This window comes from Rattus norvegicus, chromosome X (assembly GCF_036323735.1).
Source record: "Rattus norvegicus strain BN/NHsdMcwi chromosome X, GRCr8, whole genome shotgun sequence".
In the NCBI taxonomy this organism is placed as follows: Eukaryota; Metazoa; Chordata; class Mammalia; order Rodentia; family Muridae; genus Rattus; species Rattus norvegicus.
This window is the reverse complement of record NC_086039.1, coordinates 18,138,394-18,145,982: the sequence shown is the minus strand read 5'-3', so window position 1 is coordinate 18,145,982 and position 7,589 is coordinate 18,138,394.

The following is a 7,589-nucleotide window of genomic DNA, read 5'->3' as shown; positions in this document are numbered from 1 at the left end:
TCCAGCTGCATATGTAGCAGAGGATGACCTTGTTGGGTATCAGTGGAAGGAGAAGCCCTGGGTCCTGCTAAGGCTACACCTCCCCCAGTGTAAAGGAATGTCAGAGCAGCGAGGCAGGAAGGGGTGGGTGGATGAGTGAGTGGGAGAGCACCCTTATAGAAGAAGGGGGTGGGGGATGGATAGGGGTTTATGGATGGGACACCAGGAAACAGGCTAACATTTGAAATGTAAATAAATAAAAAAAAATTTAAAAAAAGAAGACACAGGCTTGCTATGTAGCCAAGGCTGAACTTGAACTCACTACTGTGTGTACCACAGCTGGTCTTGAACTAGCCATCTCTGCCTCCCAGAGGCTGATAATATAGGTATGTGCTACCAAAGCCAGCTAGGATTTGTGTTTAACACTGTTTTGTCTTTTTAAGTATGTATTATTTGAGTATATATTATGCATATGTATCATTCATTAACATGGTATATTGTTTGAGTCTTTAATCTCTTTTTTTTTTTTTGCAATCACCCATACCCAGTACATGCCATTTTGAGAACTTCAGCAACTTCAGACAAAGAAGGAGCAATGGTTATATTGTTCTTTTCTTACTCTTCCATTATTTGTTTAACATGTAAATGCTGCTCTTGTCTGATTCTAGTTAACCCCCAGGATAGTAAAATCTGGGTATCATTGAACAATGCTCTAATCATCTACATTTCTCTCTGTCATTTGGGGATTTGATAAGACATGTCCCAAAGATACTGGTCTGAGAGACAACAAAATTTAATTTCTCTTATGAATGCATGCTGCATGTGTAGAGCATATAAATATTTTCTTCCTTTGTTTCTTATTTCACAAAGAAAAACCAATCAATCAACCATAAGAGACTTGATTTTGTCTTTAAGTACCAAACGTTCTCTGTTTGGAGTCACCTGTTTATTTCCATACTAAACTCTTGTTAGATATATAATTTGAAAATATTTCTCCTATTATGTAGGTTGTATCTTCACTTCCACCACATAAAAGGCTTTAAGGTCTGGTTCTTGCTTTACTTTTCTGTGCTTTTAGAGCTTTGTTTAAGAAAATCCATACCCACTTCAATATCATAGAAGTGTTATACTATATTATGGGCACTAAGGCCCCTGGGTGGGGCCTTGTGGATGGTGAGAGAGGCTTCCACATTACCCTAATAGTATGAGTCCCCGTGTCCACTGGCATACCATGTGACACATAATAGAGTATCCTAGCGAACTAGTGGAACCTCAGAATGGCCCCAGAACATAATGGTGACTGTTTCCACTGTCTATAAAGAAGGCCCCTAGACTGCTGGCAGCTTGGCACCTCCTCAGTGTCAGTTGGATGGTTAACTACTCCAGAGCTCATATCAGTTCCTCACTGGTCCAAAGGCTGTATAAAAAATCTTGCTGCTGGCCAATAAAGTAGATCTGTACCTTGATGCTGGTCTCTGGAGTCTGTTTCCCCAGGTTTGTGACTCTGTCTCCCTTACCCAGACCTGGATCCCAGTTCCCACACCATATTTTCTTCTAACTTCATATTTTCAGACTTACATTTAGCTATTTAATCCATTTGGAACTGATTCTTCTAATTGGTCAGAAGTAATGTTCTTGTTTTATTCTGCATAAAACAGGCATTTCACTAGCACCATTGGTTGAAATAGACATTTCTCAAAAGAGGATGTATAAATAGGCAACATACATATGAAAAATGTTGAATATCACTGTTCATCAAAGAAGTATAAATGAAAACCCCAATGAGATAGCACCTAATTCTAGTAGAAATAACTATTATAATAAATAAGAAAATCTCAAGTGCTGGGGAAGAGGACACTACTGATAGGAACATAAAATAATATGGTCATTATGGAAACTCATATGGGAGTCTCTCAAAAAAGAAATTAGAAAATGAACTACTGTATGATATAGCTATTCCACTATTGGGTATAAATGAAGTCATTACATTAAAGAAGGGTCTATACTGTCCTCTTAGTTGCAACATTAATTGCAATATCCAATATAAAAAAATCTGTGTCCATCAGGTGATCAGTGGATAAAGAAATAAGAAGTACATATATATCATGAGACAGACACTACTCATACTATTTAGCTATAAAAGAATGAAATCCTGCTATTTGGTACGGCATGGATGGGATTGTAGAATATTAATTTGAGTGAAGTAATCCAAGCATAGAAATATAAGTACCATATAATCTCACTTACATGGAATCTGAAAATTTGTTTTTATAGAAATTTAGGGTAGTCAGCAGCAGCTCCCAGGAAGGCTAGTTTTGTGCTTTGCCCAGGGGGCACAGTGGAGCTGGCCCTGGCAGCAGAGGTCCACGTGACCCAACCCCAGGGTATGAGTAGAGCAGAATTGGCCCCACCACTTGTCTGCTGAGAAGTAGCCTGGGCACAAAGTTAATGCTCCAGCTTTTAAAAACAAAGCCAAACAAAACAAACCAAAACCAAAGAAAACAAAACAAAACACAAAAAAAGGAAACAAAACAAAACACAAAAAAAAGGAAACTGTCTCAGAGTAGGATCGTTGCCATCCTTTGATCCAATTCCGAAGACTAAGAAACAGGTTCAAGAATTCCCAGGTACGGCTAGATATGGGTGTCTCTAGATACCAGAGTTTGAGGAAAGAGTAAGGCCAGCACAAACGGGAGACCCAGGGTGGTTTGAATAGGAATAGCCCCATAGACTGAATGCTTGGCCCTTAGGGAGTGGCACCTTTAGGACGTGTGATCTTGTTGGAGAAAGTATGTCACAGTGGACGTGGGCTTTGAGGTCTCAGATGGCTCAAGCTATGCCCAGTGTGGTGTACAGTCTCCCTCTGCTGTCTGTGGATCAAGATGTAGATCTCTTAGCTCCTCCAGCACCATGCCTGCTTGGATGCTGCCGTGCTTCCCTTCATGATGATAATGGACTGAACCTCTGAATCTGTAAGCCAGTCCCATTTAAATGTTGTCCTTTATAAGAGTTTCCATAGTCATGGTGTCTCTTCACAGCAGTAAAACCGTAAGACTGGCACTGAGCACCTAATCTAGACCAAAACTGAACAGAAGGTACTTGAAACTTTAAAAACAGCTCTGACTTCTGCTTCAGGCTTAGAAATTCCAGATGTCTCAAAATCTTTTCATCTGTTTGTCCACAAAGCAAAAGACATTACAAAAGGGTTTTTAACACAAACCCTTATCTCGGGCTGTGGAAATGCCCTGAGATATCCCTGTTTAAACAATTAGACCCACACAAGGCCCTGGGTTCAGTCCTCAACTCCAGAATAAAAGCAAACAATTAGACCCTGTAGCCACAGAATGACCCATAAGAGCTGTTCACTACCACCGCCACTACTACTAGCACTATTAGTACTATTACCAGTTTAATAAAAGAGAGAAGACAAGTTAATTCTGGGTCAAAATCATATACTGACAGCACAGTAGGATGTGGTTGAGGCCCTCCAAGGAGCACTAGAACACTGGCTGTCTAATGACCATGTACCATTCCTACTCCTGGCCCACCCTCAAGTCAGGTTTGAGACACCCACCTCCATCAGTTGAGCCACCCTCCTGCCTGATGACACAGGTGCTCATCTCTGACTGTTGGGAGATAAAAGATAAAAGCAGGTATTTGAGAGATGGGGTTGTTACTTTAACTGAAACGATTTGGGCCTAAGCCAGGTACCTCTCCCCAGAGAGCAGAACTGATAGATCTGACTCGGGCTCTTAGATGTGGAAAAGGAAAAGTCCACCACAAAATACACAGACCATCCATCATTATGGTTTACCTACGGGCCATGTCCATGGTGTGGTCTATCGAGAATGAAGACTTCTCACTGCTGGGATAAAACATGTTAAAAAAAAGTCTTGGCCCTCCTCGAGGCTATTTGGCTTCATAGTAAACTACTCTCTTCCGCTGCCAGGCTGCTGACCTGGATGCCTGACAAACAGCCTACAACCAGTGGGACCTATTAATATTCCGATGACAAACCACAAATGTGATACTGCCTGAGACTCCATGATGAGGAAGAAATGGACAGCTCAACCCTCAGGTTGGTGGAGGACACCAGAAGGAAAGATCACTCTCTAAGAAGCAACTAACTGACAGGACTCTGATAACTAACATTCACCAGGTTTCTCATTTGGGGTCCACAAAACTTTCTCAGTTGCTCACAGCAAGGTACGTTATACTTAGACTAGACAACCTAGCATGAAATGTCCCAGTCAGATGCCAGGTTTGTGTTCCAGTGAATCCAAAACAGAGAGCCCTTACTCAGGAAAGGATCCAAATGAAAGACCAAAACCTTGGTAAACTCTTGGAAAACTGACTTTACCACGATCCAGCCTGCTAGGGGAGGAGAAATTTTCTTGCTAGGTTTTGTAGCTAGCTTTTCTGAGTGGAAAGACATATTCCCCACCTACACTGGAAATGCTCAAATAGTAGCTAAAATGCCCATCCAAGAACTGGTCCCTTGCTTTGACCTTTCCCTAGCAATGGGGTCAACAATGACCTAACTTTGATCACCAGTATCTCTCAATTAGGAACTAAGACTTTAAACATAGATTGGGAACTTCATTGTGCAAATAGACCTGAGAGTTCGGGCTAGGTAAAAAAGAGTAAACAGGACAGTAAAGGAAACTCTAACATGGTTTTCTGCTCTAAATGTTCTGATTTTTCTTTAATCAACTCTACCTATTATTTATATAGTGTTAAATTTTCCTTTTTCATTCACTGTCTTTCCACTTCAAGTAAACACAAGATTATTTCCCATCAAAATTGTATGAGACTCAAATAGAAACAATGAGAAGCTTGAGAAACAGTAAGAAATTAAAACTCTCATTAGAGTCCAGCAAAAGGTGGATAGGCCTTCTTCCTTTGCTTTGCTTCAAACTGCTCTACCCAATATAAGGAGGGATTTACCCCCCCCATGAGATTATGTTTGGAAGATCTCCCTTACTGCTTCCCAGAATGCAGCAATTGGCAGAACTCTCTATCCCTTTCTCAGGTTATTATAGGCACTCCAGTTCTCCATAAATTATATTCATTCGACTACCTGAGAGACCCAGCCAACCTCTGAGCCTACCACCATGTTTCCTCTATTTTAAGTCCAGTTATACCACCTAGGCGAAGTGAGTAGGCAAAGGGGTGCTGTAACTAAAACATGGATCTACCAAACTAAGGTCAAGAAAGTGGAAGCCACAGACTGCTGCCAAACAGACCCAAATGAAATTAGAGTTTAATTCAGCCCCAGGGCCCCACCACTCCATGCCCCTCTGTATCCGCCTGAGTCTTGTGTTTTGTACTATGGGTATGAATAACAGGGTCATGGGCCCAGCTCAACTGTCCTCCTCAACCCTAAACTGGAAACTGAGGAAGACAAATAGATACAGGGAAGGTGTTAGCTAGTGTGACTACAAACCAGCAGCCTGGATTCTAGATTGACCTTTACTTACTGAGGTCTACTCTAAGTGTCTGGTCATATGGAGAAAAGGAAAGGTGTGGGACTTCCTCTTTTGAGATAGGAATACACCGTTACAATTCTGCACCTGTCCTCTGCTAATCCCTCATTGCCTGAAACAAGGGACTTTTCATTGCAAAAATTGGGATTAGAAAACTGAGGCTTCCTGAAAATTTCCTTTTAAAAGATTCTGGCCTTTGGGAAACAGGAAAAACTTGGGGAATCAGACTCTGTAAATCTGATTCTAAGTCTATGCCACAATAAGGGACCCTGTGAGATGAACTCTAGTTCATCATTCCCAGACAAAAATCATCCAGGATTTCTGGTTACGCTTGGACACCCAGACTGCCTACTACATAGGGGTAGGAACAAATACCATAGCTCTAAGATATTTCAGATAAGGATGATTTTTGTCAAAAGAATGAAAAGCAACAGATGAGGACAAAGCATGAACAAGGTTTATGATAAACAGCACTTACTAACAACATATGATTGGTTATGGTTTATGAGTTCCTACGGTTATCATATTGTATTCAGGCTAATAAAAACTGACTTGACTCAAAGATATATGTCTAACCACTTATCACTTTGCTAACTTTGCTGAGTTCTTTGAAGAAAATGAGTCATTAAGAAAAAAATGTAATATTTTGTAAAAGTACACTCTAAAAGGGATAGGAAAATATGTTTTGCAGTCTCTCCAGTCATAACTTTTAAAGTTTATTTTGAAGATGTACAAGTTAGTGGTAAGTCACCTTATAAATGATCAAATTATTTAATGTGCTCAGAACTATGTTTGCAGTCATGCCAAGTACAAATGTAATTCATTTACAGAGACAAACTTGGAGCAGGAGACCAATTCATATTTCATATCATATAGTCTTCTACATATGCTGACAAGGTTAAAACCAAAGCATGTAACTGAAAACAAGTTTATAGTAAATTTAAAGTTCATTTATCGTGTTTGATGGAAGAGAGGATCAGAAAAGGATGGAATGGGCTTCTTCCCAAGACAGAAACTCTTGGCAGCAGCCCCCCATGCCTCATAGGGATAGAAGCAGTTTAAACTATCAGCCCATTAACTGACACAACAGCAGTTAGATTCCCTTGCAGTAATGGTTCTGAAAAATTGTAAAGGCTTATTCTCATGAGACAAAGAAAACTATACCTGGCTTTGGGAGATCAACCTGTCTACTTAGTTGGAAAGTATCATAAGAGGCAGATTTAGTCAAATCATGGTACATGCTCACCAAGTGGTGTTCTCAGCAGCCCTGATGATACCAAGGGACTCCATGTGGAGCTTGCTTTGAGTGTGACAAAGCTGGTTACTTGGCAAGGAAACCTTGCCCACCACCAGGACCTTCCACAGGCTATGGATAGGCAAGCTACTAGAGAAGCAACTGTTTCTTTCTGCCTCACCAAGATAGGCCACATCTCCAAGTTCCTTTCACAGAAAAGTCTTTCAAACTTCCTGGCAGGATGGCCAAAGACAGGTGCTGCCCTAGAACCTTGGAGTCCCAACAAATCACAGAGGAGCCTAGGGTGACTATCTAGGTAGGGGACAAGCCTTTGTCCTTTTTCACAGATGCAGAAGATATGTGGTTTATAACTCCTGCTTACTTTGATGAAACTTATTCTACTCAGACCTGTGTGATGGGTATTATTGGCCAGCCCCACAAACCCAGGGCTACAGGTCCCCTCCTCTATTCTATCTGAGGCTACCTGATTGCTTGTGCCTTCCTTGTTAAGCCTAAATGCCCAATCCATTATTGAGTGGGAATATCATTGCTAAACTATACTTTTCTCTTTTTTTTTTCTTCTTTTCATCCAACTCTTTCAAGAATGTTTCCTCTCTTATTCTCTGAAGAGTCTCCTATCTACTGGCTGGCACTAATGTTTTACACTATCCTCTTCCAGACTCCCTTGCTGATCCGAAAATGTGGACAGAATCAAAAAGCTAGTAGCTCTCCTTCATCCCTCCACTAAGGTCCTACTCTGGGATTCTACCGACTATTCCTATGACTCTCAATACCATAGCTCCTTAAAACATAGACAAGGTGTAAAACCTATTAAACAACACCTTCTTAATAAAGGTATTCTTAAGAAGGCACACACATCTATAATACCT